The sequence below is a fragment of the Triticum urartu genome, chromosome 2A, assembly GCF_056163025.1.
Source record: "Triticum urartu cultivar PI428250 chromosome 2A, HENAU_Tu73, whole genome shotgun sequence".
NCBI classification, from domain to species: Eukaryota; Viridiplantae; Streptophyta; class Magnoliopsida; order Poales; family Poaceae; genus Triticum; species Triticum urartu.
The window spans coordinates 556,504,319-556,527,249 of record NC_141874.1 but is presented as its reverse complement, the minus strand read 5'-3'; the positions used below and the strand labels follow the sequence as shown (position 1 = coordinate 556,527,249).

Genomic DNA, 22,931 nt, shown 5'->3' with positions numbered 1-22,931 from the left:
TCAACCTACTGAACCTACTGAATATGAAAATTCCTGCTTTGAAATTCCTTCGGGTATGTTAGAAAAACTGCTAGCTAATCCTTTTGCAGGAGACGGAACAATGCATCCTGATGAGCACCTAATATATGTGGATGAAGTTTGTGGATTATTTAAGCTTGCAGGTGTGCCCGGAGATGTTATTAAGAAGAAGGTCTTCCCTTTATCTTTGAAGGGAGATGCATTGACATGGTATAGGCTATGTGATGATACGGGGTCATGGAACTACAAACGATTGAAATTGGAATATCATCAGAAGTTTTATCCTATGAATCTTGTTCATCGTGATCGCAATTATATATATAATTTCTGGCCTCACGAAGGAGAAAGCATCGCTCAAGCTTGGGGAGGCTTAAATAAATGTTATATTCATGCCCCAATCATGAGCTCTCAAGAGAAATAATTATTCAAAACTTATATGCTCGGCTTTCTGATAGCAATCTCACCATGCTCGATACTTCTTGTGCTGGTTCTTTTATGATGAAGACTATTGAATTCAAATGGGATTTATTGGAAAGAATTAAACGCAACTCTAAAGATTGGGACCTCAACAAAGGTAAGGAGTCAGGTATGACACCTAAGTTTGATCGTGTTAAATCTTTTATGGATATCGATGTTTTCCGTAAATTTAGCACTAAATATGGACTTGACTCTAAGATAGTAGCTTCTTTCTGTGAATCTTTTGCTACTCATGTTGATCTCCCTAGGGAGAAGTGGTTTAAATATCATCCTCCCATAGAAGTAAAAGTAGGTGCACCTATTAAAGTTGAAGAAAAGACTGTCACCTATAATGATCCTATTGTTCCTACTGCTCATGTTGAGAAACCACCTTTTCCTGTTAGGATAAAAGATCATGCTAAAGCTTCAACTGTGGTTCATAAAAGCAATATTAGAACTTATACACCTCCCGAGCAAGTTAAAGTTGAACCTAATATTGCTATTGTTAAAGATCTCTTGTGTGATAATATTGATGGGCATGCTATTTATTTTTGTGATGAAACTGCTAGAATTGCTAAACCTTGTGCTAAAGATAAACCTAGACCTGTGGTAGGCATGCCTTTTATTTCTGTTAAAATAGGAGATCATCGTTATCATGGCTTGTGTGATATGGGTGCTAGTTCTAGTGCAATACCTATTGATTTATATAGAGAAATTATGCATGATATTGCACCTGCTGAGTTAGAAGATATTGATGTCACAATTAAACTTGCCAATATAGATACTATTTCACCAATGGGAATTGTTAGAGATGTTGAAGTCTTGTGTGGGAAAACTAAATATCCTGCTGATTTTCTTGTTCTTGGCTCCCCACAAGATAGCTTTTGTCCCATTATTTTTGGTAGACCCTTCTTGAACACAGTTAATGCTAAGATAGATTGCAAAAAGGTTGTTGTTACTATTGGTTTAGGTGATATGGGGCCCACGAGGCAGGGGGGCGTGCCCTAGGGGGGCGCGCCCCCACCCTCGTGACCGCCTCTTTTGTTCCTTGGAGCAGGGTCCAAGTCTCCTGGATCACATTCAGTGAGAAAATCACGTTCCCGAAGATTTTATTCCGTTTGGACTCCGTTTGATATTCCGTTTCTTCGAAACACTGAAATAGGCAAAAACAGCAATTCTGGTCTGGGCCTCCGGTTAATAGGTTAGTCCCAAAAATAATATAAAAGTGGAAAATAAAGCCCAATATAGTCCAAAATAGTAGATAATATAGCATGGAGCAATCAAAAATTATAGATACGTTGGAGACGTATCAGTCAACACAAAATATATTTGGAGGAAGATGCCAAACCAGTTCGTGATCATCAACGACAGCTGAATCCTAAGATGAAGGAAGTGGTAAGAAAGGAAATACTAAAGCTTCTTGAGGCAGGTATAATTTATCCCGTTGCTGATAGTCAGTGGGTAAGTCCTTTCCATTGTGTCCCTAAGAAGGGAGGTATTACTGTCGTTCCTAATGATAAAGATGAGTTGATCCCGCAAAGAATTATTACAGGTTATAGGATGGTAATTGATTTCCTCAAATTAAATAAAGCTACTAAAAAAGATCATTACCCCTTACCTTTTATCGATCAAATGCTAGAAAGATTATCCAAACATACACATTTTTGCTTTCTAGATGGTTATTCTGGTTTCTCTCAAATACCTGTATCAGCCAATGATCAATCAAAGACTACTTGACTTGCCCTTTTGGTACTTTTGATTATAGATGTATGCCTTTTGGTTTATGTAATGCACCTGCTACCTTTCAAAGATGCATGATGGCTATATTGTCTGACTTTTGTGAAAAGATTTGTGAGGTTTTCATGGACGATTTTTTCGTCTATGGATCCTCTTTTGATGATTGCTTAAGCAACCTTGACCGAGTTTTGCAGAGATGTGAATAAACTAATCTTGTCTTGATTTGGGAAAAGTGCCACTTTATGGTTAATGAAGGTATTGTCTTGGGGCATAAAATTTCTGAAAGAGGTATTGAGGTTGATAAAGCCAAGGTTGATGCTATTGAAAAGATGCCATGTCCCAAGGACATCAAAGGTATAAGAAGTTTCCTTGTCCATGCCGGTTTTTATAGGAGGTTCATTAAGGACTTCTAAAAAATTTCTCGGCCTCTGACTAATTTATTACAAAAAGATATACCATTTGTTTTTTATGATGATTGTGTAGAAGCATTTGAAATACTTAAGAAAGCATTGATCTCTGCACCTATTGTTCAACCACCTGATTGCAATTTACCCTTTGAAATTATGTGTCATGCCAGTGATTATGCTGTAGGTGCTGTTCTAGGACAAAGAGTTGATAAGAAATTAAATGTTATTCAATATGCTAGTAAAACTCTAGACAATGCTCAGAGAAATTATGCTACTATTGAAAAGGAATTCCTAGAAGTTGTATTTGCTTGTGATAAGTTTAGACCATATATTGTTGATTCTAAAGTAACTATTCACACGGATCATGCTGCTATGAAATACCTTATGGAAAAGAAAGATGCTAAACCTAGACTTATTAGATGGATTCTCTTGCTACAAGAATTTGATTTGCATATTATTGATAGAAAGGGAGCTGAGAACCCCGTTGCAGACAACTTGTCTAGGTTAGAAAATGTTCTTGATGACCCACTACCTATTGATGATAGCTTTCCTGATGAACAATTAAATGTCATAAATACTTCTCACACTGCTCCATGGTATGCTGATTATGCTAATTATATTGTTGCTAAATTTATACCACCTAGTTTCACATACCAGCAAAAGAAAAAGTTTTTCTATGATTTGAGGCATTACTTTTGGGATGACCCACATCTTTATAAAGAAGGAGTAGATGGTGTTATTAGACGTTGTGTACCTGAGCATGAACAGGAACAGATCCTACGCAAGTGTCACTCTGAAGCTTATGGAGGACACCACGCTGGAGATAGAACTGCACATAAGGTATTGCAATCCGGTTTTTATTAGCCTACTCTCTTTAAGGATGCCCGTAAGTTTGTTTTATCTTGTGATGAATGTCAAAGAATTGGTAATATTAGTAGACGTTAAGAAATGCCTATGAATTATTCACTTATTATTGAACCCTTTGATGTTTGGGGCTTTGATTATATGGGACCTTTTCCAGCCTCTAATGGATATACACATATTTTAGTTGCCGTTGATTATGTTACTAAGTGGGTAGAAGCTATTCCAACTAGTAGTGCTGATCATAACACCGCTATTAAGATGCTTAAAGAAGTTATTTTTCCGAGGTTTGGAGTCCCTAGATATTTAATGACTGATGGTGGTTCACATTTTATTCATGGTGCTTTCCGTAAAGTGCTTGCTAAGTATGATGTTAATCATAGAATTGCATCTCCTTATCACCCCCAGTCTAGTGGTCAAGTAGAATTGAGCAACAGAGAGCTCAAATTAATTTTGCAAAAGACTGTTAATAGATCTAGAAAGAATTGGTCCAAGAAACCGGATGATGCATTATGGGCCTATAGAACTGCATATAAAAATCCTATGGGCATGTCTCCATATAAAATGGTTTATGGAAAAGCATGTCACTTACCTCTCAAACTAGAGCATAAGGCTTATTGGGATATTAAAGAGCTCAATTATGATTTCAAACTTGCCGGTGAGAAAAGGTTATTTGATAGTAGCTCACTTGATGAATGGAGAACCCAAGCCTATGAGAATGCCAAATTGTTTAAAGAAAAAGTTAAAAGATGGCATGACAAAAGAATACAAAAGCGTGAGTTTAATGTAGGTGATTATGTACTGCTATACAACTCTCATTTAAGTTTTTTTGCAGGAAAACTCCTCTCTAAATGGGAGGGTCCTTACGTTATCGAGAAGGTCTATCGTTCCGGTGCCATAAAAATCAACAACTTCGAAGGCACAAATCCGAAGGTGGTGAACGGTCAAAGAATTAAACATTATATCTCAGGTAATCCTATAAATGTTGAAACCAATGTTATTGAAACCGTAACCCCGGAGGAATACATAAGGGACACTTTCCGGAACGTTTCAGACTCCAAAAAGGAATAGGTATGTGGTACGGCAAGTAAACCGACTCCAAAACAGTTCTAATGGCAATTTTCTTCTGTTTTGGAATATTTAGAAAAATAGAAAAATAAGAAGCAGTTCGGGAAGGACACTAGGGCTCCATGAGGGTGGAGGGCATGCCCTCCCCCTGGGCGCGCCCCCTACCTCGTGGGCACCTCGTGTGCTCTCCAGACTCCGTTTGCTTACACGACACGTATTTTGGTCGGTAAGAATTCATTATATAACCTCCCGAAGGTTTTTACCACAATATCACACAAAATCTCCTGTCTTTGTTTCGAGCTATTTTTTTGACAGATCTAGGTCGTCATGTCGTCTTCAAGTGCCCCCAAGGACCAGTTCTTCGAGAAGGTCATCAACCCCTACCTCGCGGAAGTGCTGCAACACCCTCAAACCATTGAGATGCGTGAGGGGTTGTTGCACATCCGCGATGTTGAGGGACCAAGGAAGACCGGAAGCACGGAGGCAAGGCTCGAGGCATTGGAGCAAGAAGTTTTCATGTGTCAGGAGATGGTGGAGCGTGGACTCGATTCCAATCACATTATGATCACGGAGTTCACCAATAACCACAAGCTAGACGTCAAGGACATTGGGGAGGCCATCTTCAAGCTTCATGAGAAAATCAAGCACCTCCAAGCCCAGATCTATGACCTGCAAAATCAAAACTGTGAGTATGAATATAGATTCAAGAGGATGAGTTTGGCTGAAGATTTGAGGTTTCAGGAGACTCGATCATCCTTCTATGATGGTGAGCCTATGCCTTGGAAGAAGGACGACAAGCCTACGTCATCAACAAAACCACAACCTTCTTCACCAACAAAGGAGACATAATCACATGGGTATGGGCACTCCCCTTGGCAACTGCCAAGCTTGGGGGAGTGCCCCGGTATCGTATCACCATCACTTCTATCTTTACCGTTTTCTTAGTTCGATCCTTTTGATAATATCTTGATCTAGTAGAATAAAGTTTTAGTGTGATCTAGTTGTGAGTTTTGCTTTATGATCTTCCTATGTAGTCGAGTCCGTGTTCTATATATAATAAAGATTTGTGTTGAGTCAAGGGCTTGATTATCTTGCTATGATCTTGAGGGAATAAAATAAAAGACAAGGAATAAAAGAAATAAAGAGATCATATGGATCTTATGGAGAGTAATGAGCTCACATATAAAGAGTATGATGAATAAAAGTTGTTGAGAGTTGACAAACATAGTTTTGGTCATCATTCCAAGTAATAGTAAGTAATAAAGAAAGAGAGCTTCACATATAAATATACTATCTTGGACATATTTTATGATTGTGAGCACTCATTAAAGTATGATATGCTAAAGAGTTGACGTTGGACAAGGAAGACAACGTAATGGGTTATGTTTGCTTACATGTGAGATAAATTATATTGTCATGGATCATCCAACATGTTGAGCTTGCCTTTCCCTCTCATGCTAGCCAAGTTCTTTGCACTAAGTAGAAATACTACTTGTGCTTCCAAATACCCTTAAACACAGTTTTGCCATGAGAGTCCACCATACCTACCTATGGATTGAGTACGATCCTTCAAGTAAGTTGTCATCGGTGCATGCAATTAAAATTGCCTTCTAAATATGTATGACTTATTAATGTGGAGAAAATAAGCTTTATCGTTTTTCTTAGTTTGATCTTATTAGTAGTATCTTGATCTAGTAGAATAAAAGTTTATGGCATGATCTAGTTTTGAGTTTTGCTTTATGATCCTTCTGTGTAATCGAGTCCGTGAGCTATATATAATAAAGATTAGTGTTGATTCAAGGGCTTGATTATTTTGCCATGATCTTGAGGTAATAAAAGAAAAGAGAAAGAATAAAAAGGAAATAAAAGAGATCATATGGATCTTATGGAGAGTAATGAGCTCACATAGAAAGAGTATGATGAATAAAAGTTGTTGAGAGTTGACAAACATAGTTTTGGTCATCGTTGCAATTAATAGGAAGTAATAAAGAAAGAGAGGTCTTCACATATAAATATACTATCTTGGACATATGATTGTGAGCACTCATTAAAATATGACATGCTAGAGAGTTGACGTTGGACAAGGAAGACAACGTAATGGGTTATCTTTTCTTACATCTGAGATAAATTATATTGTCATGGATCATCCAACATGGTTGAGCTTGCCTTTCCCTCTCATGCTAGCCAATTCTTTGCACCAAGTAGAGATACTACTTGTGCTTCCAAATATCCATAAACCCAGTTTTGCCATGAGAGTCCACCATACCTACCTATGGATTGAGTAAGATCCTCCAAGTAAGTTGTCATCGGTGCAAGCAATAAAAATTGCTCTCTAAATATGTATGACTTATTAGTGTGGGAGAAAATAAGCTTCATACGATCGTGTGATATGGAAAAAATAAAAGCGACAGACTGCATAATAAAGGTCCATATCACAAGTGGCAATATAAAGTGACATTCTTTCGCATTAAGATTTTGTGCATCCAACCATAAAAGCGCATGACAACCTCTACTTCCCTCTGCGAAGGGCCTATCTTTTACTTTTATCTCCTACCTTACATAAGAGTCATGGTGATCTTCACCTTTCCTTTTACATTTTATCTTTTGGCAAGCACAATATGTTGGAAAGATCTTGGTATATATGGCTAATTGGATGTGAGTTTTCAAGAACTATTATTGTTGACATTACCCTTGAGGTAAAACGTTGGCAGGCAAAACTATAAGCCCCTATCTTTCTCTGTGTCCGATTAAAACTCCATACCCATAAGTATTGCGTGAGTGTTAGCAATGGTGAAAGACTATATGATAGTTGAGTATGTGGACTTGCTGAAAAGCTATTATATATTGACTCTTTCCTATGTTATGATAAATTGCAATTGCTTCAATGACTGAGATTATAGTTTGTTAGTTTTCAATGAAGTTTATGATTCATACTTGAAATTGTGATTGAATTGTTACCCTAGCATAAGAGATCATATGACAAGAATTATATAAGTTACTGTTCTAAGAATGATCATGATGCCCTCATGTCCGTATTTTATTTTTATCGACACCTCTATCTCTAAACATGTGGACATATTTTTCGATTTCGGCTTTCGCTTGAGGACAAACGAGGTCTAAGCTTGGGGGAGTTGATACGTCCATTTTGCATCATGCTTTTATATCTATATTTATTGCATGATGGGCTGTTATTGCACATTATGTCACAATACTTATGCCTATTCTCTCTTATTTTACAAGGTTTACATAAAGAGGGAGAATGCTGGCAGCTGGGATTCTGGGTTGGAAAAGGAGCAAATATTAGAGACCTATTCTGCACAGCTCCAAAAGTCCTGAAACTTCACGAAAGTCATTTTCAGAATATATAATAAATAATGAGCGCAAGAAGTTCCAGAGGGGGGCCACACCCTGCCCACGAGGGTGGGGGGCGCACCCTACCCCCTGGGCACGCCCCTACCTCGTGGGCCCCCTGGTGGCCCTCCGATGCCCATCTTCTGCTATATGGAGTCTTTAGATGAGGAAAAAAATCATAAGCCATCTTTCCGGACGAGACTCCGTCGCCACGAGGCGGAACCTTGGCGGAACCAATCTAGGGCTCTAGCGGAGTCGTTCTGCCGGGGAAACTTCCCTCCGGGAGGGGGAAATCATCACCATCGTCATCACCAACGATCCTCTCATCGGGAGGGGGTTAATGTCCATCAACATCTTCACCAGCACCATCTCCTCTCAAACCCTAGTTCATCTCTTGTATCCAATTCTTGTCTCCAAGTCTGAGATTGGTACCTGTGGGTTGCTAGTAGTGTTAATTACTCCTTGTAGTTGATGCTAGTTGGTTTATTTGGTGGAAGATCATATGTTCAGATCCTTTATGCATATTAATAACCCTCCGATTATGAACATGAATATGCTTTGTGAGTAGTTACGTTTGTTCCTGAGGACATGGGAGAAGTCTTGCTATTAGTAGTCATGTGAATTTGGTATTCGTTCGATATTTTGATGAGATGTATGTTGTCTCTCCTCTAGTGGTGTTATGTGAACGTCGACTACATGACACTTCACCATTATTTGGGCCTAGAGGAAGGCATTGGGAAGTAATAAGTAGATGATGGGTTGCTAGAGTGACAAAAGCTTAAACCCTAGTTTATGCGTTGCTTCGTAAGGGGCTGATTTGGATCCGCATGTTTCATGCTATGGTTAGGTGGATTTTTGCAATAGAGGTTAATCATAAGTGGGATGCTTGTCCAAGTAAGGACAGTACCCAAGCACCAGTCCACCCACATACCAAATTATCAAAGTACCGAACGCGAATCATATGAACGTGATGAAAACTAGCTTGACGATATTCCCATGTGTCCTCAGGAGCGCTTTACATCATATAAGAGTTTGTCCAGACTTGTCCTTTGCTACAAAAGGATTGGGCCACCTTGCTGCATTTTATTTACTTTTGTTACTTGTTGCTCGTTACCAATTATCTTATCACAAAACTATCTGTTACCTATTATTCGAGTGCTTGCAGAGAATACCTTGCTAAAAACCGCTTATCATTTCCTTCTGCTCCTCGTTGGGTTTGACACTCTTACTTATCGAAAGGACTACGATAGATCCCCTATACTTATGGGTCATCAGTTGTTCACCCGGAGGAGGAAGAGAAGAAGAACCCGAAGAAGAACCCGCGTTTGGTGCCCCCCGATCTATCTAGCTTGCTATATATCTATCGTATTAGTTTTTTTAAGTTGTAATCGTTATGCTACTATTATTAAGTTGTATTAGTATTTTAAGTTGTAAGGCTATCGTGGAGTTGTAAGCCTATTGTGGAACTATGGGTTGCAATCATTATGCTTCTATATAATCGTTATGCTACTATATATATTATGTGTTTCATGCTATTATTTGTAGATTGCTATGGGTTGTTCTTGCTATTATTTTTGTATTGCTATGGGTTGCTACGGGCCCGGGTTGCTACACCCCAATCACCACACACACCATCTTCAAAATATTGGCCAAACCATGGACATGCAACTAGGAGCCCCATGCAAACCCACTATGGACATGCAACTAGGAAAGGCAAACTAATTTACTTCATGCAAGCATGCAACTCATTTAGTTCATGGAACCGTAGACATGCATTAAAACAAGTAACATTTAATTTTAGTGCATCAAAAAACGATCCATCACAAAATTTAGTGCAAGAAAAAGGCTAAAGTAAAAACAAGTAACATTTTATTTGCCGAAGTTAGAGGTGGGCTGGTGCCCCTACGCGGGTGGGATGGTCTCTATTTGGGCATGGTTATTTTCTCACAGCCCAACACGAGCCTAGTTTTGTTTTTACTAGAAACTGAATTTGGGTGTGTACTCTGTTAACTGAAGAACAAAAACAGAGGAAATGGAGCATGAACACTGAATAGGGCCCCTGAGAATATCATTACAATAATTCAAGCAAGTTTTGCTTCACACAAATTCAAATTCATCTAACAAATGATCCCTGGCTAAATCAAACTACTGGGCACTACTAGCTATAGACACAATAACTGAAATTAGGGAACCCCTGAAACTAGCTGACACACTAACTGAAACTCTAACAAATTCTAGCGATTGATGAACATCAAGTAAAATAAACCCATAGCAATGACACAACAATAAAATGCTCCATCCATCATATTTGCTTGCTGCTTCAAATCGATCATATGCTTTAGTTGCTTGCCCATTTTGTTCAATTCACACTTCAGTTATGCATTGTGCATCATCGGATCAGCTATGTCCGCCAAATTGGGGGCTTGTTCCACGGCAAGCCGCCCCCCAAAACTGAGCTCTTGGGTTGGGGCTGATGCCTCCAATTTCAACCTTTCAACATAGTCATCGAGCCACTCAAAATGCCCACATTTCTTCAGAACCTGAAAAACAGGGGGCTGGCGGCGCATGAATCCTAGATCCGCCACCCAGATCCACCGCCCTAATTCGAGGAAAAAAGAAAGAAATCGGGAGAAATTAGACCATACGATTGGTCAAGAACACATATCTAACCTGCCCCGGCTGTGGCTTGCTCAAGAATTTCACAAACTCGTGCCCATGGTTGCCATTTTCTTCCCTCACACAAGTCAAACGCTTCAGAGGCTCCATGCGCGGGCAATCGGGGCATCTTGTCAACGGCAGTGGACCGTACTGCGTCCATGATTGGCGGGAGGCCGAAGTCGAGCTAGACATCACTCGCCGGCGGCGCGCTTCGTTGTCGGAGCAGAGGAAGAAGAAGGTGGGAAAGAGGCAGGGCAAGCAATGGAGGGGGGCCTGGCTCGGGCTCGTCGCTGGCTCGGGTCGGGGCACGCTGATGAGCACGGGCATGCTTATATGGATAAGTTGTGGGTACCACCCGCATGCGAGTAACTAGTGGGTCCCGCATGTCATAACTCAAATCGCTAACCCCTCGTGTTTTTCATTTCATGGTTAAACAGAGCCATGTCGCATTGGAGCTATCGTTGGCTTCGAATACGTCGCACCACAACCATTCGTTCGAACTACATCGCACTCCTTCCAATTCGCATGAAAAACGTCGCACAGGAGCTATTGGCCCCTATGAGATTACCTCCCCGTCCCTCCACGTGTAGCGGTACGCGAACCTGCGCCGGAATGCCATTACCTCTTGGCCGCCCTCGCTGCCGTAGTACGCCTTCTCCTGGCCGTACTACTCCCAGCACCCACCCGCACCCAGCGTCGGGCACGTCTCGCCGGCGGGCTTTGCCGCGAAGAAGAAGCCCCATACCTTGCCGTAATCCCTCCTGTGGTTTTCCCGGAAGGAGAGCGCGCATGGGCGCAAGGACAAGACGTCCACACCCTCCGTGATGACGCTGGGGAGGAAGAAGTCGCCGAGCCCCGCCCTGGGCATGAGGTAGTAGCCGACGAGCTCATGGCTGGTGGGTTGGAACACGTAGCCAGCTGCTGCCAGATTAGCCATCGCCGACCGATGCCGAAGTTGTAGCTTAGCTAGGAGGGGTAGGTTCTGTGGGCGACGCAAAATGTTGGGTGGATCAGATAGTTCGATTATGCCATGGGAGAACTCAGATCCGGGGGCCCTGCTGCTCCTCCTCCTTTTGTAGATGGGACGACATCATGGCAGTTAGCAAGGAAGGTTCCAGAAGCAAGTACAGATGGCACACCAGATAGGGGGTGTCAAATTGGGCCGCATGTGCTCAATTCAAACAAAATTTGATGGCCCCTTGATCAAGAGTGTCCAATCTGAGAGGGTGATCTAGGCTGCGGAACACCTTAGCATTTCCCGAGTCCCAAAATTTCCAAAGAATCGGGAGAGGCACGCCTCTGGCTAAATGGAGTTTTTAAGGTTGCTTTCCAAAGCAAGGAGGCGGCAGAAGGGTAAGTTGTTGCAAATCTGCATGGCTTTCGGACAGTTGATGAAGAGGTGATTTGTGTTTTTGGAAGGAAAGAGTACCTTACACCGGCGGCGGCTTACGAGTGGTGATTGTCAAACATATTTTCGTTGATTTAAGTTGTCCTCCAACAATAACCGAGCAACAAATATTGACTATATTTGAAGCACCACAACGCTAGATGAGCTCGGCATGATCACAATCCACATTTTTATCCCATATGAGACCATACATGCTAATTCTAAAGAGACAAAAAAACCTAATGGAATGATTCACCTTCGATATGCATGCATCTATTCCACAAAGCGATGATTTCGCCGCTCTAAATGTTACTTCTACTGGTAAGAGAGGGAGGGTGATCCCGCAGCATTCCCTAAGTCCCAAATTCAGATAATTGAGAGAGGCACCTCGGACTAAATGAAGTTTTTGAGCTTGCTTTTGGCGTAGCAACAACCCATAAGCCTTGGAAGCAAGTAGGCGTGGGTTGTTGCCAAATCCGCATGGGTTTCGGATAATTGATGAAGAGTTTATGTGTCTTTGGATGGAACGGGGTACCTTGTATGGGCGGCGGGTGGGGAGAGGTGCTTGTCGAACATACTTGCCTTGGTTTAATCTTTCCTCAAACAATAACGAAACAGGGTCATTGATCAAGAGTGTCAAATCTGAAAATAGGGTCAGACTGAATGTCCTTTTTCAGTTTCGTCTCGGCTTTGTTTCACAACCATGCTTGGCCCAAAACAACTAGCATCGGATCAGAGTCCACAAAATATCTCTAATATAAATATACGAGAGGGAGGGTGATGTAGGCTTCGAAACACCTTAGCATTCTTGAGTCTCAAAATTTCCAAGTAATTGAGAGAGGCACGCCTCTGGCTAAATGTAGTTTTTGAGGTTGCTTTTGACATAGCACCCCTCCCCCTCCCGAAGCAAGTAGGCAGCATAAGAGTAAGTTGTTGCCAAATTCGCGTGGCTTTCGGACAGTTGTTGAAGAGGTGATTTGTGTTTTCGGAAGGAACGAAGTACCTTACATGGGCGGTGGCTTACAAGAGGTGACTGTCAAACATATGTTAGTTGATTTAATTTGTCGCCGAACAATAATCAAGCAACAAATATTGACTATATTTGGAGCACGACAACGCTAGATGAGCTCGGCATGAAGACACTCCACATTTTTATCCAATATGAGACCATACATGCTAATTTTAAAGAGATAAAAAAATAGCAGAACAATTCACCATCGATATGCGTGCATCCATCCGACAATGCAATCATGTCGGCGCTCTAAATGTTACTTCTAATAGTAAGAGAGGGAGGGTGATCTAGGCTTCGGAACGCCGCAACATTCCCTAAGTCTCTAGTTCAAATAATTGAGAGCAGCACCTCTGACTAAATGAAGTTTTTGAGCTTGCTTTTGGCATAACAACAACCCATAAGCCCCGGAAGCAAGTAGGCGTTGGTTGTTGCCAAATCTGCATGGGTTACAGACAGTTGATGAAGAGGTATGTGTCTTTGGAAGGAACAGGGTACCTCGTATGGGCGGCGGGTCGGAGAGGTGGACATCGAACATATTTGCCTTGGTTCAATCTTTCCTCAAACAATAACCAAGGAACAAATATTGAAAATATTGAGCATGGGAGTGCTAGATGAGGTCGACATGATCACACTTCATATTTTTTATTCAATATGAGACCTTACATGCTTATTTTAAAGGGACAAACATATAGCGACAAAATCAATGACGTCGGTGCTCTAAATGATATTTTTCGTAAGCTTCAAAATGATGTATATCTCAAACCATTTTTTGTGCATCTCCATGCTCTGCTTTGTTTCGACGAAATCCCTGAAACTAGACCCTATGTTGTTGAGCTTCGACGTTTATATCTTTCACATGTGTCATAATTTGTTTTTCTATGAAGTTGGCTTAGTAGCAAAGTTACTAGGCGACAAACATGGAACGACAACTTTATGGATGTTTAAAAAAACATCTCTATCTCTATATCTATACTTTAATATATATATCTATATATGTCTCTTCCTATCTAAAAAAGGAAAGGTTTTCCGTTCCGCTCCACACTTCTTCCATCCTCCCTCACACCGCTGTTTTGTTTCGGTACCACAAGAAAGACCAGAGAAAATTCATCGTGTGAAAGTCCCACGCATGCACCTATGGCTAAATGAAGTTTTTGAGGTTAATTTTGGTGTGGCAATGACCCATAAGTCTCGGAAGCAAGTAGGCGTGAGTTGTTGCCAAATCTGCATGGCTATTAGACAGTTAATGAAGAGGTGAATTTTGTCTTGGGAAGGAGCGGAGTACCTCTGAGAGGCAGCAGCTTGAGGTGCTTGTCGAACATGTTTTTCTTGGCTTAATATTTCCTCGAACAGTAACCAAGCAAAAAATATTGACCATATTTAGAGCCTCACAATGCTAGATGAGCTCTACATGACCACACTGCACATTTTTATCCCTGTGATACCATACATGCTAATTTTAAAGGGGTAAAAATATAGTGGAACATTTCACACATGCATCTATGGGTGATAAAAGCAATGATGTCATCGCTCTTAATGTTATTTGAAACTTCAGAATTATATATCTCTCAAACCATTATTCGGATTTACAATCTATCTCGATGGCCTGTTGTTTAGACAAGATCATCAAAACTAGACCCATATGTTGTTAAGCTTTGATGTTTTTTCTTTCTTCCAAAAGTGTCACCAAAATTTTCTATGAAGTTGCCTTCGTACCAAAGTTAAAAGGTGACAACTTTGATACCAATACAACAAGAAGTTCATTAAACATGGGTTGACAAATTTATGGATGGCTTTCCTTTTTCAAAATACACGCACCTCCTAAATCACTAAGCTCCATGGGGCAAAATCTCCCAGGAGCGATCGAGGATGTCGATTTCGCTAGTGGTCTCGATTTTGACCAGGCAGGTGCGTTGAGTGGCCCCTTTGGTCGGGGGTGTGGGGGTGTGGGCCTGAGCGTTGTGGCCATTGCAGGGGTCTGCTTGGGTATGTGTCGCACAGTTGCCTCCCACTTCCATGCTGTGCTTGCATCAATTATGAGAGATGACACAGTTTACAGACCCTAGGGCCGCCAAAACCTCCCATCCACGCGTCGCACACTGCCGCTCGCCGTGCATATACCTGGACGCGAGCCGAGCCGAGCCGAGCTCGGGCCGAGCCAGCCATTAGCTCGCCCAGCACGAGCCGAGCCAGCCCGAGCTAACTGCTCAGGCGAGCCTAAGTAGCAGGCTCGACCCGAGCTGTGTGCTGGCTCGGTCCAACTCGGCAGCTCGTGTGCACTACACATCAGCGTGCAGACTACTCCCTCTCTTCCTAATATAGTAGTATTTATATGTGCTAAGTGCTAACTTTGACAGCAAATACACCCAAGTGCTAACTTTGGATAGCATCAACACTGAAAGCCTGAAACTTTGACAGCATGTACACCCAAGTTTGGACAGCATTAACACTGAATGTCTGAAACTATTGATAGAAAAATACACACAGGTTTGGACAGCAAGTACACTGAAATTTGGACATCAAATGCACCCAAGTTTGGACAACACTGAAGAAATTGAGATGAACATAAACCATTCATGAGTTTAGCAAAATAAGATGACATATGTCACATCCATAGTTCAAAGTTCAATGACAACATAAACTTAATAGTCCAAGGTTGAGAAGTTGACATATGTCACATCTAAAGTTCAGGCAACATAAGCCATGCAAGAACTCCATCATTCCAGGGTGACGACCAATATAGATCCATTGCTTGATTTACTTCCATGTGCAAATTTAACAAATGCATCTTGATGGTCTTCTCCCTACAATGTATCCTACATGTAACAATGGTTATTGTAAATAAGAAAAGCCTACAAGTAACAAAAGTAAACTAAAAAAATCTTACAAGTAACATACTTACTAATAGTTGCAATCTGCCACACTTTTAGGCAATTTGACCTTATCCACATCCTCATCATCATCATCTTCTTCCACATCCTAGTTTTGTGCAAGTTAGCCATTAGATTTTTAGTTTATGGCAATAACATGATGCATATTGAAATTATACGACATAAAACATAGATCGAAATCATACCAACACATTTAAGTCTTTGTGAGCACCCTTGATATAGCTTCCGCCACACACCAATGCCTCCACCATGTATGGTTTTAGAGAGCTTCGATAATCATCCAGAATTCTTCCACCGGTGCTAAAAGTGGATTCAGAAGACACCGAGCTAGCAGGGATAGTTAAGAATCTTCTTGCCATGTTTGCCAAAACAGGATACCTAAGTGCATTCACCTTCCACCACTCTAGCAGATTGAAAGTGGCAACCATACCCTCATTTGCATCATCCATATAGTTTCTCAATTCACTCTTAGATCGTTTTGTAGAAGTGGATGATAAGAATGAGAGAAACTCAGAATCTGCAGGTGGCATTGAGGTACTTGTATTGCAAGTATTCTTGCATTGAGGTTCAGCTTGCCTCTTTTGAGAATCAAATTTCTCATACAACTTGTCCAAATCTTTCTTGAATGCAGACAACTCAGTTTCAGCCTTATCCTCATCATAGATCTGCCCAAAGCACCAATCCACGTACTTCAATTTGTACCTTGGATCCAGGAAAGTGGCAAGAACCATGACATTGTTTGGTTCTTCCCAATATTTGTTGAACTTGTCCATCATAGCATGTCCCATAGCATTGTAGGTTTTGTCCTTATGAACCATGGCTTTTCTCAAAGCAATTTTGATACTCACAATGTGGGGGTAAAATATGTTGGCGGTGGGATAGGATTGACCTGAAAAGGCTGTAGTCACTCTAGCAAAAGCAAACAACAATGGTTCAATAAGCTGAAACATATCCCATTCTTTGTTTGTAGGCTTCCACTTGTAGTTGGCATCCGAATCAGCATAAGACACCAAGGCTTGCCTATATGGTCGTCCAGTTTCCAACATCTTGTATGTAGAACTCCACCTCGTGCAAACATCTAGGGTCAAATGCGCTCCAATTTTAAGGCCTAAACTCCTGCAAATCTCAACAAATTTGTGCAGCCGGGAAGGGGACTTCTTGAAGTACTTCACTGTCTCCCTTAGGTTCGTTACCAAAGTGCTCATGCAGGCTGTCCCATCCTGCACTACCAAGTTGACAATGTGAGCACAACACCGGACATGGAAATATTTGGCTTCAAAGTCTGTCCCTCTTCGAACAGAAAACATTGCCTTCAAATCTCTAACAGCTGAATCATTGTTTGATGCATTGTCTAGTGTGATGGACACTATCTTGTTTTCTATCTTCCATTCAGTCACACATTCAAACAACGCAACAGCCATGACGTTTCCACTGTGAGGGGGGTCCAACTCCATGAACGCAAGCACACGAGTCTGCATCCTCCAATGTTTATCTATATAGTGTGCCACTACACACATATAAGAAATGGTTTGGTTACTTGTCCACATATCTGTAGTGAGACTAATGTGGTCCACATTCTTCAGGGCTGCCTTAAGGATTTCCTTCTCTTTATTGAAAACCCTCAAACACTCAGCTCTTATTGCCTTCCTACCAATTTCTTGATATAGTGGGTTCGAGTACTTCATCACAATATTGAACCACTCATGTTCCACCATCCTGAATGAGTAGTTATGGACAGCCACCATTTTTGCAATCAACTCCTTCATAGTTGTGTGCTCATACCCATTGGATGGCACACCTAGAGGAAGACCGGATTCACCTCTAACATTGGACGGCTTGTACCCAAGCCGTGATTGTATAAGTTTCGTCGCAACCTTGTTCTTGAAGATCTTACACTTCTTCATATGCCTATTAAGTGTTGTGGTGCTTGAACCTTGAACATATATGTATAAATTGTGGCAATGCATGCACTTTGCCTTCAACTCTTCAACCTTAGGATCCTTTTCTGATTTCACCTTCACCTTCTCAAAAAAAGTCCAACAATCTGAACTCTCCCTGCTAGTACTGGACTTGCTACTGCCCTTGGTAGTGACCTTGCGCTTGACTTTCACCCCTTTCTTGCGTTTCTCTCCCGTTCTTGCATTGTCTTCTTCTGAACTAACAACAAACACACCCGTCTCACCTCCAGGGGACTGAACAATATCCATTTCATCCTCTGACATGTCATCTCTAAGATCATACGAGTTCTCTTCTTCCTCAGACTCAGACTCATCAGCAGGCACATACACATTCTCATCCTTCTCTTCCTCATCCTGCTCCTGGACACGATCCTCTTCCGGCTCATGTTCCTGTTCAAACAATGATATTTTGAAGGAAAATCCACTAAATATTTGTAGGGAAAGTATACTGAGATTAGGACAGCAAGAATGAAGTTAAACATATGCATCCATCTATAGTTTCTACAACAAAAAAATTGAGCCCTCAATAAATAGGGGCATTACATGGGCATAAATACTCACTTTTTAGACAGTATATACACTCAAATGCACCCAATGTTGTACAACATATACATTCAAACGCGCCCAATGAACAGCCAAATAATAACTTGATTCCTCCTACACAAAGCTAGCTAGGCTAGCAGACTGAATAATAACTTGCTACATCAGAAATAGACATTCATGTTACAGACTGTAAAATATTATGCAATTGCTACAAAATATCTGCAGGCGCAAAACTGGAGGACTCTGGTTGCGTTAGACTTAGTCATATGCAAATCTTCAGGAAACAATCAATTACTTAAGCACAACTGATTATAATGGACAATAGCAGATGGGCATAAATCAAGTGGAAACAATAGGAAATTTACTACTTCTTTTGTTGTTCTCTAGCTTATCCCTATGCATCACACAAAAAGCTCACAAGCTTTATTTATATCCAGAGGAAAGAAGAGCAGGCCACTGCTTTGTGCTTACCCAGGACTCAGCTTCAGCCGGAGAAGTAGGTGTGACGGAGGTGTTCGCGGAGCCGGTCCAGCCGGATGCAACAGCAGCTGCCGCCCGCGCGCCGATACCTTTGTTGTCAGGTAGACGCCGAGGCGGAGGCGGGGGTGGCACTGCTCGCGCCTGCTGCTTTGCCCTCACAAGCGGGTCAACAAGGACGATGCTTGGATTGGCCTTGGAACGAACGGACGGCTCGATGCCGGCGTCCATGGAGCTGGAGGTCTTGCTTATGCCCTTCTTCTTTTTTCCAATCGCTGGCTCCTTCCCAAGAATGGAGGTCAATGACCTCTCTTTCTTCTTCTCCATGGCTCCTTGGGCGATCTGGACAAGCGGCGTGTGTGTCATCGGCGACACAAGGAACTACAATGGCGGCGGCCGGCGGAGGCTGGCTAACCTAGCGCTGGGGGGAAAGAGGATGAGTGCTGCTCGGGGTGAGGTAGAGCGCTAGGTCAAGTGACTGGTGCTGGGCCACTTTGGGCTGCAGAGTTGGACGAGCTCACGGGCTGGCTCAAGCCGAGCTGGGCTCGGCCCGAGGCCGAAACAAGCCCAATAACGCAGCTCGGCTCGGCCTTTTTGTTTCTCGGGCCGAATCAAACTCGGGCCGAGCCTGGGCGAGCCCGAGCCGAGCCTGAAAGCTCGAGTTCGACGTCCAGATTTAGCCGTGCATCGCCTTCTTGTTCCTATCGGGGCGCCGCCTGTTTTTCGTTGTCGTTGGCTGTCCTCATTGGGTGCTGGACTTGATAAGCTCTGGCGTTGCATAATTTGGTCAGTACCCTCGGTGGGGTGGTGAACATGGCCGTATGTACCAGATCGGAGGTGGCACAGGGGTTTTAGCCTGATTCAGGCCTCTAGTGAGGAGTAATACTCTATGTCATGCTTTGAGTTCTTATTCATGGTGGGTGTACGTCGAGCGAGGGATTACAGTGGCGAAGATGAGGTTGCTACTGAGAGTCTAGTCTATTAGAGTATATCGAAATGAGAGCCCTATAGCCATCTCCTTATATGCACGGTGAGGGCTATAGTTTTACAAGAGAAAGATCCAATCATGGCCACCACCATGCTGGTTTGGGGGGCAAGATGATCCTTGGAAGCCTACCCATTCCTCCATGCACCTTCCTGTTGCTAGCTATGTGGTCGGCCTCCTGGGCCCCTTGGCAGGTCTACTGCCAGGCTCCCTGTGGAGAAGGCACCCTCGGTGCGTCACACCTTTAGTAGCCCCCGAGCTTGTGTGGGGTTGGAGCTCTTTGGTCTTCGAGAACCGAGATGAACTCCTCGTCTTTGTGTTGGATGTCGGGACTTCTTTCTGGGAGCTCGACCTTGAAGACATCTGCGGGCCTGCTCACCGCGAGGACTCCTGAAACGCCTTCCGTTGCAGGCTCGGCTGCGACGCGGAGCTCGCTGAAGGCCGATGCCCCGCGTTCCGAGCTATGATGTCAAGTCTCCGGTTGATTGAATCGTCACAGCCAGGCCTGTGTTGTCTTGTCCAATAGGCTCATAGACCCTTGAGGACGCTCACGCGATGTCATGATGATAATGCCTGAATTCGCACACCCACATCTCGCGGAATGGGAAACCGTAGAGGATGTGGGGCGCTTGTCACACCGTGAGGCCAAACCGTTCAGTTTTATTGCGGTAGCTATAAAGCGGGGGAGAAAAGGTAATTTCGCCTTCCCTCCCTTCATCTTCATCCTCACGCATTCGCCTCCTTGCATCCTCTGCTATTACCACACACCTATAGCTTGTACAACCTTTCACCTTAATCCTCTGCGTCGGTCGATATAGCCAAATCCAAGGATGGCCAGGGATGGACCCATGCAATACGCCGCTTAGGCGACCATGGTCGCGAAGCGAAAATGGAAGAGGGCCACCGACGACCGTGACCCGCAAGCCGAAGTAGTCTCGCGCAGCAAACGAAACCATGGGGAAGTGGTTCTCGACATCCGTCCGTGTCGAGGAGCTTGACTAGCTGGTGGTGGAGAAGTGTACCCCGACAGATCTGGTCCGCAGGATGCCCAGGAAGGAAGCCCCACCAGCGTTGGCCGCCGAAGAGCACGTGCTTCATCAGGAGTTCTTCGGACAGAAATGCGGTGATTGATATGGTTATTGTTCTTGCCAACACAGGAAGTGATTAAGTTGAAGTCGCCCCCAAGCAGCCATGAACCAGCACACAAAACCCTGCATCCTGGAGGTCTGCCAGGAACTGCAACTTGTCGTCACTGCCTTGAGGCCATAAATCCCAGTCAACCACGAGTACAGGTTCTCCACGACAATAGAGACGAGAGCCGTAATGTGGTGCAAGACAATGGTGGGACTGGAGATGGACACCGCTGAGCGCTGCCAGGTGAGAAGAATGCCTCCCGGGTGCCGACCATGGGGAGGAAGAAGAAGTCCTGAAAGCTTGGGCCAGCGTATTGATCACCGTGGGCAGCACAATAAGGTCCAGTTTGATTGCTTTGAGACAAACCACAGCAGGAGAGGCAGCAGAAATAATGAAACAAACGGTAGCGCGTTTGGTAAGACAATTAAAACCGTGAACGTTCCAGCAAATCACACGAAGATTGCACTCCATAAAGACCAATGATGGGTCCAATGGGGGATGGAGAAGGGGGCACGACACAAAGCTACGATAGTCCGAACACTGGCAGTGATATGGTGCAGCCTGGAAAGCACGGTGTTAGGCATGTCCCACCCGGAAAGTAAATGGATGTACCTACTTTGGAAAACTCATTCTAAATGCCAAAAAACTCTGAAGAAGCTTCACACATATATTTTCACATTGTATGTGCACGCAGAAAGTTTTACGAAAAAACAACTTTTTCTTTGGCATGTCCAAAAAAGACAAAAAAATGCATCGTAGAACGCTACTTAGAAGCATTGAATGCTGTCTTTTTCGCAGAGGCAAAATAAAGAGATTTTTTTTCACAAAACTTTGTGCTGCATACACATGTGTGCGAAGATGTATGCGTTTGTTTCGAATTTTTTGTCATTTTAAAACACGTTTAAAATGCATTTTTGAAAACCGGGTTCATATGCCCATGAGTTCAAGACTTTCCCACTATATCTCACCCATAGTAATCTGCAAACGCCTGGACAACATCCACCGCAAGGGAATGTTCAAACATTTTGGAGTACTTGGCCAGACTCTTAGCAGGAAGCGGTTCGTCTTCTTGCAGAATGACACGACAGTGTAGAACATGCTTGGCCTTAGTATCAGGAAAAGCAATGCATCGGCTGCGTCTAGGCATGGATGGGGTAGCTAGCAACGGAAAGACGGCAAAGCGGGGTCCACCACCGAAGCCGCATGGGGGTGCAGCCATGTTTGGCCGGAAAAGACGCAGCCAAAACGTTGCTGCCAGATAGTGTTTAGCTGGAAGAAACAGCCAAAATGTTGCTTGGAAGGTAGTAGCAATCCTACACTACAGTTGTGGAATCATTTTTCAAAAAAAAAATAAAATCAATTGAAGTCAGGACGGCAAGTCACAGATATACATGAATATTACGGCTTGTACAAGTATGGTTATTGCACTCAGCAAGTTATTTGAAATGCAAAATCGTTGATTGGCCTCGGCCATGGAGCCATGGTCTGCTGCTATGTTGGAAGTGGAAACTAACTACTCGGCACATGCAAGTGCTACAAGACCTACCTGACAAGGCTAAGCTCTGGAGTGAAATGACCAGAAAAAATTTAGTCCCCTGGATCATGAACATATATAGCCTTATAAACTGAAACTGCACATCCTTGCAATGATTGCCCAACACTCCAGTCAATAGCATTGACATCTGGGGGTCAAAAAAATAATAGCATTGACATCTCTACTACTAGTCTATAGTTCAAACAAAAATAACATCTACTACTAGTGTCTCAGTTCAGTCCAATTTACAAAAAGGCAAACTATTTGTATGTGCACTGAATAAAATAAGGGAGTACCAATTTTCACATATTTACAAGTTTCGGCACTATTATTAGGTGATTACAACTTTTCTGTAGCCAACCCTAATTTTGTCTCTCTAAACTACTACTCTTGAAGGTTGAAGGATATACCTCCTGAACTATCCTGGCAGTTTTTTAAAATGTTGTAATTACATGGC

The 22,931-nt window shown here is 42.8% G+C and overlaps 1 long non-coding RNA gene and 2 pseudogenes across 2 annotated transcripts; all 3 read right to left on the bottom strand.

Moving 5' to 3' along the window:
- The window catches only part of LOC125537271 (uncharacterized), a 28,506-nt pseudogene extending 16,935 nt beyond the window's left edge, over positions 1–11,571 (bottom strand).
- LOC147985873 (uncharacterized) lies at positions 9,939–10,860 on the bottom strand. Its single transcript, XR_015615164.1, has 2 exons — positions 10,569–10,860; positions 9,939–10,438 (listed from the first exon to the last, which is right to left on the bottom strand). It is a non-coding gene; the product is annotated as an uncharacterized LOC147985873 (long non-coding RNA).
- A 4,598-nt stretch (positions 11,572–16,169) lies between the features above and the next one.
- On the bottom strand, positions 16,170–19,239 carry LOC147985872 (zinc finger BED domain-containing protein RICESLEEPER 2-like; annotated as a pseudogene). The gene is made up of 2 exons (XR_015615163.1): positions 18,816–19,239; positions 16,170–18,191 (listed from the first exon to the last, which is right to left on the bottom strand). The product of XR_015615163.1 is annotated as a zinc finger BED domain-containing protein RICESLEEPER 2-like (transcript).
- Between the last annotated feature and the right edge of the window lie 3,692 nt (positions 19,240–22,931).